Source organism: Marmota marmota, unplaced genomic scaffold, assembly GCF_001458135.2.
Source record: "Marmota marmota marmota unplaced genomic scaffold, marMar, whole genome shotgun sequence".
Lineage (NCBI taxonomy): Eukaryota > Metazoa > Chordata > Mammalia > Rodentia > Sciuridae > Marmota > Marmota marmota.
Window position 1 is genome coordinate 31,612,729 of NW_026000108.1, and position 12,249 is coordinate 31,624,977.

Genomic DNA, 12,249 nt, shown 5'->3' on the forward strand with positions numbered 1-12,249 from the left:
TATATATATATATATATATATATATATATATTAAAGGACAGTCAGGCTTTTTATTTATTTATTTTTATGTGGTGCTGAGGATCAAACCCAGGGCCTCGCACATGCTAGGCGAGCACTCTACCACTGAGACACAACCCTAGCCCCTAAAACATATATTTTTGCAATAATACGTCAATGGAACTTTCCAGTAAACTGAAATAACTTCACACTTTTATTTTCTATCACCCACCTCTTTTCATTTCTTCCCACAATATCTGTCAAATAGGTTGAAGAAATCAGAGCACAGTGAGAGACAGACCATAATTGGTTTAAGCCAGGGAAATATCAGGGCTGGAACCCAGTGCTCCTCTTTTGAAAATCCTCCTTTACCCATTATCTCCTGGGTAAAAATTCAGATAAATCATTAATCAGAAAGGCAGTTCCTGCTTGTAAGCAAACTCTTTGTCACACACAGCATTTCTGTTTAAAGTGAGCAAAAACAAGGAAACCTTTTTTCCTTTTCAACTTTTGTTCTACAAACATAAAAAACTAGAAATACCAGATGGACCTGGCAGTAATTAATGCACAGCAAGTTGAACCTTTTACCTGCCAGATCACTTTGTGTGCCATAGACAACTATAATTGAAATGTGATTTAGCTGAACGCTGGGTTCCACGGTTGACTTTTCCTTGAGTAAGTGATCAGTTTTGTCTTTCCATTGCTTTGGTCTAACACAGAAATGAAGTTGCCTGTAAAAAAAACTCTTGCCTTCAGCATCAGTTTATTTTTTACACTTCTGACTTATATTTTGAAGTGGCCACTATTTTTATAATTTTTCCCAGAGCACTTAGGGGCAAATTAAGGAATACAGGTAGTAACAGTGGTAGAGGGCAGCTGGGGAGGCATTCAGCATGTTCTGGAGCTAGTCCCACAGCCGGTGTCTGGATTGAAGATGGAAAATCTGACTTCCAAATGAACCAGGCTGGCAAAAGGCCACCCTTTTAGTTCTAACCTAGTTTGGGCAGATTCTGAGAAGCTGCATTTTCTTTAAAGCCTTCAAGCTAGCTACAGGTTGGCAGGAGGAATTCACCTGTCAAGATCAGCTTCTGGACCGGAGCTAACCAGGATCTGCCACCCTGTGGATACTGAAAGTGGCACAGTCCCCTTCAAGTACAGGAAGTAAAGGGAACAGGGCACTGTGACCTCAACTAGGAGATCCCTGTCCAAAACGTTTCAAATTCTAGTCCTCCTAAGCCTATAGTTGCCTGGATTTTCATCATTTTTTTGCACCATAGATCTCATTATTTATTCTAAGAATAATATTTTTATGTTTTAATTTTTAGGTTTCTTTGATGCTGGGGGATGGAACCGAGGTCCTAAAGCATGTGAAGTATGGGCTCTACCAGTAAGCTTAATATTTTTTGCTTATTTTTGTTTTGTCAATACTGGCAATTGAACTCAGGGCTTTGCACATGCTAGGCAAGTGTTCTACCACTGAGCTACATCCCCAGCCCCCATGAGTAATATTTTAAGTGAATAAAATAAGCATATATATGTACATATATAATTTATATATAATATGTATATAATGTTATATATAATAAATATATAATAATTTTTTATATATAGTAATATATGTACTTCCTTGTTAACATATTAAATGATATGATCTGGGTCCTAATGACTACCATATATTTAAAATTGCTTAAGTGATATTTCTAAGATATCTGCAAAAGCAGTAATGGGATAAGAAAAGACCTATGTTTTTTTTTTTTTTTAAACGAAAACCTGCAGGTACATCTAATACTACTCTGGTTCCTTGCCTACATTTATTATTGAAGGAAATGCTAAATTTTATTTAGAGGTGGGTGAAAATTAAAATTTAATGTTTTCATCTAAGATCACCTTAGATTCTACCCGTGGACCAAGGCTAACAAACAATTCCTGAGAGATTTGAAAACAAACAAAAACCCAACTAATAAGCAGAGTTCAAGAACCAAGTGCTACCTGAATGAAAAACAACTTCTAGGCTGGGGAGGCTCCTTCTTTTCCTACCATTTTGTTTGCAAATCTCAGTCCTAGTTACCTAGTGGAGGATGCCGTCTGCCCTTCATCTCCTGTTACCTGCTGGTGTGGGTTTGCACCGAGTAGTGGTGTTTCCGAACACCAGCACTACCTCAGAGAAATAATCTCTTTTTCTCAAAGAGATATATCATAGGCGTGGTGATACATGCATGTAATCCAGGAACTCCAGAGGCTGAGGCAGGAGGATTCCAAGTACAAGGCAACTTAGTGAGACACTGTCTCAAAATAAAAACTAAAAAAGGGCTGGGATGTAGCTCAGTGGCAGAGCACCCCTGGGTCCAATCACTAGAACTGCCAAAAAAAAAAAAAAAGGAGGGGTGGGGAGGGAGAGAAAAGGAGGGGGAGGAGGAGAAGAAGAAGAAAAGGAGGAGGAAGAAGGAGGGGGGAAGGGAAGGGGCAGGCAGCCACTGAAGGACAATTATTCAGATACTCTACTGCCAAATCTCCCAGAAAATTGAGAAAAAATAGGATCCTTTTCTTAATGATTTATCCCCATCAATGATTTTGCCATCAGCGTCCTTAATTGTGAAGACTGCCTCAGTTAAAAGCCCATTGTCCGCCAGCCAAATACTCTTCTATGAACCTGTAATTAGAGGTCAACAGATGATGTTCTAGAATATGATCTTCTAGCCTAATGTTGGTGTTTCAGATTGGACCAAACTCAGACTTCCAAGAACTACAACCTTGGAGTCATCTTCAATATTGGTTTTTAAAAAACTATCCTATTAGCAGAAATGAAACAGAGTGGCAAAGACAACTGTTGCTGTCCACAAAACTAAAAGGCACATTAACCACAAACCTAATATCAATCAAGTCACCATCCTCACACAATGAAAATATTACCACAAAGCTTAGTAAGAGAGACTTTGAAGCCTAAACCCTAGGCAGTGATTCTTCTGTCAAAAAAAGTTTAAAAATCTCAATTAATGGATGGGGGAAATACATTCATTCATATTTTTATTGAGAGACATAATATACTAGTCAAAAGAAACGAGAGTTTCCTGTGTAAAATGTGTATCCACTTTAATAAAGGATCAGTGGAGTTAATGCTGCTAGCTGAGTGACCTTCACACATGAGGGTGTGTGTATAATGCTGCAAAGAATGTGTAAGTGATTTTAATAGTTTACAAGGACACAAGTGCTTAGGTGGACAAAGTGCGTTCTGTGTTTTATTTTAAAGCAATGTGCTAATTCAGAAGGGTAGTGCCTATTAAAAAAATGCTTTCTTGATAATTACCACCCATGTAAAAAAAAGATACTGATCTCAACTGGGGCCTTGTTCTTTGAAAATAATATCTTGCTAAATTTGAAAAGCTGAAGAAACTCTAAGAAGTTGTGGTTGATATAAACCTTGATATTTGCACGAGGGCAAACTGAATTCTGGTTACAGATCCGGGATCAACTTCACTTGATCATGAGAAATGCAAATCAAAACCGTGAGATAGGGGCTGGAGTTGTGGTTCAGTGGTAAAACACTTAACCTCGTATGTGTGAGGCACTGGGTTCAATTCTCAGAATCATATAAAAAATAAATAAATGAAATAAAGTTAAAAAAAGAGAAAAAAGTGAGATACTACTCTACACCCACCACAGTGGATAGACTAAAAATAAATAAGAAAAATAGCAACTGTTTATAAGATGTAGAAACAAAAATTAACCCACATACACCGTTAGTGGGAATGTAATATGGTCAGCTACTGTGGGAAACAACTGGAAGTTCCTAAAAGAGTTGAACATACAAGTTATCATTTGATCCAGCTATTGCTTCATTTTTTTTGTACACATCCCAGAGAAATGAAAACATGTCCACAAAAGACCTGGTGCATGAATGTTCATAGCAGTATTATTCATAATAGCAAAAAAGTAGAGGAAAACCATGTGTCCATCATCTGAGGAATGGATAACAAACTGGAATCTTAATACAATGCAATGTTAACTGGCCAGGAAAAGCAATATAGTACTGAGATTTACTATGATAGAGATGAATGTTAAAATATTTTGCTATGTCAAAGAAGACAGAAAAGATGGCATGTTGTATGATTCCATATATGAAATGGACAGAGTGGGCAAATTGATCGAGACAGAAAATAGATCAGTGATTGCTTAGGTCTTAGGGAGATTGTGAGGGTGAAAGCTAAAAATTACAGGAGATTTTGAGGGGCAATGATTAAAATATGCTAAAGTGAATGTTGCACAACTCTGTGCATGAATTGTACACTTCAAATAAGTACAATCTGGATCGTATAGTAGGTAAATTGTACCTCAATAAAATTGTTACATAAAAATAAAACATGATTCAAATGACTTCTTACCTTGAAATTAGACAGACAAATATTTTCCTATGAAAAGAATCCAAAACACATTCATTCATTCATTCATTCATTCATTTGTGAATAGGTATAGGATAAGAAATAGGAAAAGAAGTAGGTGTGTGGGGAAAATCAGTTTGAAACTTTGTTCTACTTATTTATTTATTTGTACCTGGGACTGAACTTAGGGGCACTAGACCACTGAGCCACATCCCCAGCCCTATTTTGTATTTTACTTAGAGTCAGGGTTCACTGAGTTGCTTAGCACCTCACTTTTTGCTGAGGCTGGCTTTGAACTCACAATCCTCCTGCTTTAGCCTCCTGAGTCACTGGGATTACACACACGTGTCATTGCGCCTGGCTGTTCTTTTTATTTTGTAATTAAAATGTACATTTTGTAATTAAAAGTTATTTACATAACTTTATATCCTTGCAGAATGTTCTTTATCTAGTTGGGTGCTTTCAGTCTTCATTTCTTCAGTCTGGTGTCTCTAGTACCAGCCCTGCTTTCCTTTTCTTTGCATGGATTTTCTCTGATACTTGAAACACGTCAGTTACCATACAGTTGGATTCACACTATGAATCTTACTTTTAAACCAAATCTGGTCATTTTTATTTTTTAATGGGTGCATTCAGCTCTTCACATCTAGTGTTCTTAGAAGACTAGATTTTGGCTCCCTCTTTTCCTTCCTACATTCGCTCATTTCATAAAGTTCATATACTTTTCACTTCGGGTTTTCTTTTCTTTCTTTTTTTTCTTTTTGTGTGCTGGGGACTGAACCCAGGGCTTTGTGCATGTGAGGCAAACACTCTACCAACCGAGCTATATCCCCAGCCCTCCCTTTTGGTTTTCTTGGTTTGTATTATCTCCTGTGTTTTTAAATAGTTTACTTGTTCTTAGCGTATTTTCTGGGGGGGGATACTGGGGATTGAACCCAGGGGTACTTAACCACTGAGCTACAGGCCGGCCTTCTTCATATTTTAGAGATAGGGTCTCTCTCAGTTGCTCAGGGCCTCACTAAGTTGCTGAGGCTGGTTTTAAACTCATGATCTTCCTGCCTCAGACTCCGAGGCGCTGGAATCAGAGGTGGGAGCCACCAGGCCTGGCCCTTCTTGGCATTCCTTATTGGAATGTATATCTTTGGTATTTCCTACAAATGTCACCCCTGAGATGCAGTGTTTTCCCCACCTTGTGTTCTAGTCCAGCGCTGCTGTCCCCCAATACTCTTCCACCTCACAGCACAGACCCTTAGGGCATTTCTACTCACTCTCCTTTCCTCACTATTCTCACGGAACATCTGGGACTCTTCTTCTACCATCCTCCACAGACTTCAATTGTCTCCCAGCATCATTTAAAAAATCTCCTACAGAAAGGCCAACTGTGCCAATGAGATGGCTGGAAGCTAAACCAAGAACACCTGTGTGAACCGTGGAATCTCAACGTCAGAGAGAGAGGACCTACAAGGATCTCAGGGGACAGTTACTAAGGTATGGTGACAGTCTATTTGATTCTGTGCCACTAACAAAAGGATTTCAGCTGTGTGATTAGGCACAAAATCGCCACTGCTTGAGCTTGGTTTCTCTCAGCTAGAGTGATTTATTCAAGGTTAAATGCAAAGGCTGGGGATGTAGCTCAGTGGTAGAGCACCTGCCTGGCATGGGCAAAGCCCTGGGTTTGATCCTCAGTTAAAAAAAAAAAAATTAAAGGTAAATGCATTTATAGTAGATGATATCCTAAGCCTTCGGAATCTCTCAACATCTTAGAAACTAAGCATCCTGCTGAAGAGGAAAGTTGTTTTTTTTTTTTTTTAAAGACAGAGTGGGAGAGAGAGAGTGAGAATTTTTTAATATTTATTTTTTAGTTTTCGGCAGACACAACATCTTTGTTTGTATGTGGTGCTGAGGATCGAACCCGGGCCGCATGCATGCCAGGCGAGCGCGCTACCACTTGAGCCACATCCCCAGCCCAAGAGGAAAGTTCTGGGAAGGGAAAGTTTTAGATGGGACAGTACTTGGGAATATTTCCAAGAAAGGTGTCTGAATGAACACTTCCAGCAGGGAGGCTGCAAGAGCAGGTGGTTCCTAAAAAGAGATGGTCAGAGAAGAACTGCAGATTTGGGCTTTTTCATGGATGTGGCCTCTGGCCTAGGTGGTTGAGAAGTTTGGAAGCACTCCAGGACAAAGATACTTCACCAGTGCTGACTGGTAGCAATGCAATGGGAGCCACATGCAAAATATCAAAATTTCTAGTAGCCCATGTAAAAAGAAAGTGAAAAGAAATATGTAATTAACATTAACAATATGTATAACTGAATAAGCATATAAAATATAAATGTATATATATATACATATATATGTATACATATATATATATATATATACATATATATATGTGTATATATATATATATATATATCTTATCCATTCAGTTAGTCTACCCTTCCCTTTTTTGTAGATGAGAACACAGTAAAATTCAACAATTAAAAGAGTTATTTAAGATCATACAACTAGTAAGTACCAGAGCCAGAAATAAAATACTGAACAAGTATATATCGAGTGCCCTTTATGTATATTCATTATATTATTCCAATTTTATTTTTTTAAACTGTCATCAATATAAAAATTATTACAGAAATAATTTATAGTCTTGTTTTCTTCCTAAGTCTCGAAATCTGGCAAGCACATCTCAATTTAGACTAGCCGCAGTTCAAGTGTTCAATAGCCACTGTGGCTACTGGTTGTCTGAGGGATAGCACTGCTCTGTAGTGAGGATGGTAAATATACTACAGTGCCAAGCTCTCCCATTTCTCATCTCTGGTGGAAATTACCAGGTAGCCACAGCATCTTTCCTTTCTTTATTTCTTTTTTCTTTCTTTCTTTCTCCTCTTCTTTCTTCCTCTTCTTTTCTGTTGTTGTGATGGTGGTGGTGCTAGTAGGGACTGAACCCAGGGCCTCATACATGCTGGGCAATGCTCTACCATTGAACTATGTCCCTAATCCCACCCCTTTTCGATTTTATTTTGAGACTGGGAAACCCTAAGATGCCCAGGCTGATCTCAAACTTGAAATCGTCCTGTCTCCTGAGTGGCTGGGATCACGGGTGTACTCTACCACTACCAACTCGTAGCATCCTTTCTTCATTAGTCCTGGTGTGTTCTCACAATAGAGAACAGACTCTCAAACAGAGAGTTCACACCTGGGGAGAAAGTACCCCCCCACACACACAAGATCAGGAGAGCAGAGGTTTGGTCTGCTGAAGTCTGGATCCCAAATGTCCTCTGAAGGCCCGTGTGTCAAAGGCTCAGTTCGGAGCTTAGCACTATTGGGATGTGGTGAGAACTTAGAGGTGGGGCCTAGCGGGAGGTCTAATGGTGTTCCATTGAAGAGAACAGAGGGACTCTCTCCTTTCCTCTTTTCTCTCTTTCTTGTGGCAGCCATGAGGTGAATGGTTTTGCCATATATGGCTGCCACCGTGTGCTGTCTCACCACAGGCCCAAAGACAATGGGGCCAACCAATCACAAACTGAAAGCTCTAAAACTATGTGTCAAAAGAAAACTTTCCTCTCTTTGAGTTTATCTTGGGTATTTTGTTTAGGTAACAGAAAGCAGACTAATACACGGGTCTGCTTCATTCACTCCTACATCCCAGCACCCACAGCAAGGCCTGGGTTGTAATGGGCACGCAACCCTATATCTATTCAGTGATTTTTAAAATCTGTTTGTATCCTAGTTGAAGAGCTAGTGAACACAACTCATTTCTAATCATTTGTATTGCCTAAGAATAATTTGTGAATTTAAAGAAAATTCTAAATAAGTTTTAAATTGAAAAGAACCAACCCTAAATCTTTATGGATTTTAACCTTTAAAGTTTCAGCAGCTCAGGAGCCCTCTGAGGCTGGAGGATCACCCCTGGGTTCAATTCCTGGTACAAAAAAAAAAAAAAAAACCACCAGATTTCCTAGTAGATGTTACACCATGAATAAACAAAGGAAATTAGTCCATGTCTGTGTTTATTAAATGCCTATAATCACATTGTTTGCTGAATATGATACTAAAATCTAAACACTTTGCAAAATTCTCTGTAATTTCAGTCTATTTCTTAACAAATTTCCTTAAGAAGTGGAATCAAATGAGTAGGCTTATTCATAGTAATTGATTTCAACACTTCAGCTTTAAGTCTTTGGATTTTAGAGTTTTTTTAAAAAAGGTTCCCAAGAACTTTAATAATTATGATCATTATCATGTATCACATGAAACTATCAATTGTTGATTGCTTCTTTTGTTCTAAATATTATGCTAAATGTTTCACATACTTTATCACATTTAAACAATACCAATTGTCAATTGCTTAAAGCCGTCCAACTATACAAGAAATAACCAGCATTAAAACCCTGGTTTGTTTGACTCTCAAGTCTGGAATCTTGTCCATTCAGTTAGTCTACCCTCCCCATTTCTGTAGACAATAACACAGAAAAACTAAAAAAATTAGATGAGCTATTTAGATCATTCAACTAGTAAGTAACAGAGCCAGAAATATAATCAACACTTCCAGATTCTCTCCTCCACAGCATGCAAAGGCAAAGCACAGGACACATCGTTGATTAAAGATATTTTTTTAATCTATTGATTGATTTTTGTGTGTGTAGTGCTGGGAGTCAAACAAGGACCCCACACGGAGCTACATCTCCAGCCCAAGATATTTTTTAAAATATTGATATTAAAATTCGACCCCCACAGAGAGAAAACAGGTGGTTACTGATTCATGTTCAGTAGTCAGGATGGGGATTGTGAGAACAGGATTAAGGCATTAAACAGGGGACATAATCATTGATCCTGGTCCCAAACTAAGCAAACGAAGTGAACCATTATCTGTGAAGGTGGTTAGTGATTAACTGTTACTGTGGCACAGCCACAGCAGAGCACAGAAAGACCTGGTTGGAGCTGAGAGGCATGAAGGGTGATTTAAAGAGGAGAGGGCTGTCCTGGGTTGCTCACTGGGTGGAAGGTCTCCTCAGATCCCTCCAAAGGGCTCTCCCCACAACTTCTCTCTAAACCTTTGAATCTCCAGCATCTGAATGGCTGGGAGCCAGAGGCTCAGGAGTGTCCCAGCCCTGGATGTTTTCCGGGCTAACCTGACCCTTCAGCTCTGGAAAGCGGCAGGTGCCTTGTCAATCTCCCTAAGCTGAGACAGAACTAAGAACAATGGCCTCTTCAGTCCTGGCTCTCCTGGCCAGCTCTCCTCAAGGCCACCTCCCTTCCATTTAAATCCCTTTTTATTGAAGTCAGTTGAATGCTGTCTTATCTGCATTAAGGGGGTTGGGACTACTTGTGGCCACAATTAGGTCTTCAAGCCATCTGGGCATAGAAATCTCACTTCGTTCCCATGTCTCACCATTCCAACTGGCATTTTACTTTGAAGTTCACAACTAATATTTGGTCAGCAAAGTATTAAAGGAAAAGAAAGCTAGAATGGTGCACAACAGTAAAATACAAGCCGTGTTACACAGGAAGTTCAGCGCAGTACACATCATGATTAATCATCAATCACAAGAGGTACACTCAAGAGTCTCAGTGCCAAGAGCTGTACTTGTTCCTCTGACTCCCCTTGCTGGTCAATGTGAAAAGTGACACAGAGAAAAAATTATCTGCACACTTCCTATTCTCTCTTTCCTCATGTCCAAATACTTCAAGGTTAACAACAACAACAACAACAATAGAGAGTGGGGTAGGTGATGTAGCCAGCATGCTTCTGGCCCAGCCCTGAAAAAATTAAAACTAAAGAAATAGCTTTGTTTTCTATTTTGGGGGAAGGGTCAGCTCTTCGAGTGGGAAATGCAATGAGATCACTATTAGGATGAGGAAACACACCCTCCCTGGTGTGCAAATTGCACATCATTTACTTTCAAGTGCGTCATAAGAGGGCAAGATTTAAATCCACAGTATCATGGAGTCTAGACAGTCAATCTCACAACATTAGCTAGTCATAGGGCAGTAGGTAAATGTGACTCATATTTGTTGGACAATCAGATGAACTGCAAGTGCAAGAGTGCCATTAATCCGGTTATCTTGGTGGAATGACTTTTTCCATTTAGAAAGTAAACTCCTGTTATGAATATGTATTAAGAAATTTAAAAACTGGCCTTGTACTCAATTCACACAATCTGATGGGAGAGTGACATGGGGAATGTGGAACACCACCTACACAAACTTCTGACAGGTATACTCACTAGGATGTTTGGGAAATACAAATAAGTACCAGCTGCAACAGCTCATTGTCATTTGAAATTAAAGTAATCGTTCCTATGCCCCAGAGCCCCATCTTTTAATAGCAGAGATATTAGTCTTCGTAAGTCTGCCTGCATCGACCGTCCCAACACTAAGTCAGCTTCTCATCGAACCCGAACCTCATACATGAATTCTGTATAATCTCGGAATGATTTCCTCTCAGTGGTTTAACTTATCTGAGAAAATGAACTCATTTGAGGGTCATTTTGAGTCTCTACATCAGCTCTCTGAAGTTCCCCCGTGTCAGTTTTTACATATTTCTAATAATTTGCAAAATCATATTCTTGTGCCAATTATATTTGCTATTGATGATGGAGAGTGATGTGTATATTCCAGGACACCCATGATTATTCACTGGTGACATGGATCAGTTAGCTAGCACAGAACTGATTTTCAAATTTCAGATCGATTCTACTAATTTAAAAATCTGCCAGTCTTTGCCACAGCTCACTTATCCTGTGTGGTTAGTAATGATTGTAAGTTCTTCTGACAACATTGGCCATTCCAATCTTTAAAGCCTGACTTTTAAAATAAGCAAGGACAAGGCTAAGGCCTTTGATGGTGAGATCAAGCTGGAACATTGTGTGAGACAGAGGCTTGGATCTGGATGCCACATTCTAAAAGGATTGTTGCTGAATAGGAAGATGAAAATGCAAAAACAAAACCTGGACAGCAAGGAGACTCCCAGCACTTGATGCCAAGAAACAGTGAGCCCTCCACCTTCCCCTGTCTTATCTTTCTTCATCTGCAGTTTAGTTCTGTGGCCCATTGCTGCAGCTAACCCTTGCCAATAGCCTCATTGCCCTTGCTTCATTCCATTCTTCTGTCATGACTGCCAGGCAAAAGACTGGCGCTGGCTCCTCTCTGCTGAGATCCCCAGGCTGCTGAGCTTGCAGGAGAAATTCTACAGCTGAATTCACTGGTTCCACTGTAGCCTCATGGTCCCCAGCTTTGACTGGTCCCTCAAAATAGCATGGCAGTCATTTGGCATTCTCCCTGGTGGTTTGTCTCTCTTTGTCCATAGTGTTTTACAGAATTCAACCTCTTTACTTCCTCGGACTTTTGACACCAGCGTATCACCAACCTGCCTGACAGATAAAAATAATGCTATTCAGATAGGAACACCTTCACTTTCCTACCCTGACCGTCGGCATAAGTGCCTAATAATTGACTCTCTGGGGTCAGAATATAGGGAAGTCCTGACATGTGTTTGTTGATAGCTGTGGTGTAAAAATTCCCACTGTGGCCAAATTCCAGCTATTAATGCGATGTGAACCAGCTCATAAAGTCCCTAAAATGTAACAACGGGCTTAGTAGGAGCTGGCTCAAGTACCCACTGCAGAAGCCCAGACTTCAATGCATCCCAAGTACCTCCTCTCCTTCCTCTCTTGTTCTCTTCCTGCCTAAGGTAAATGCCTTCTGCCTTCTACAGTGTCTTGATCTATCCAGTTCCCTAAACATGAGTTCCTTCCATTCTGATCTCAAGGATTTAGGACCCCTTCAAAGTAACATTTTAAAATGTGTCACACAATGTTATATTATTTCTATTCAAATTTCTTTTTTTTTTTAACTCAGGCTTTTCTAATCTTTT

The 12,249-nt window shown here is 39.5% G+C and overlaps 1 long non-coding RNA gene across 1 annotated transcript; it reads left to right on the forward strand.

The window, feature by feature from the left end:
- The first annotated feature begins 342 nt into the window (after window positions 1–342).
- Window positions 343–6,615, forward strand: LOC107139204. The gene is made up of 3 exons (XR_001503124.2): window positions 343–672; window positions 1,323–1,384; window positions 5,702–6,615. It is a non-coding gene; the product is annotated as an uncharacterized LOC107139204 (long non-coding RNA).
- The last annotated feature ends 5,634 nt before the right edge of the window (window positions 6,616–12,249 follow it).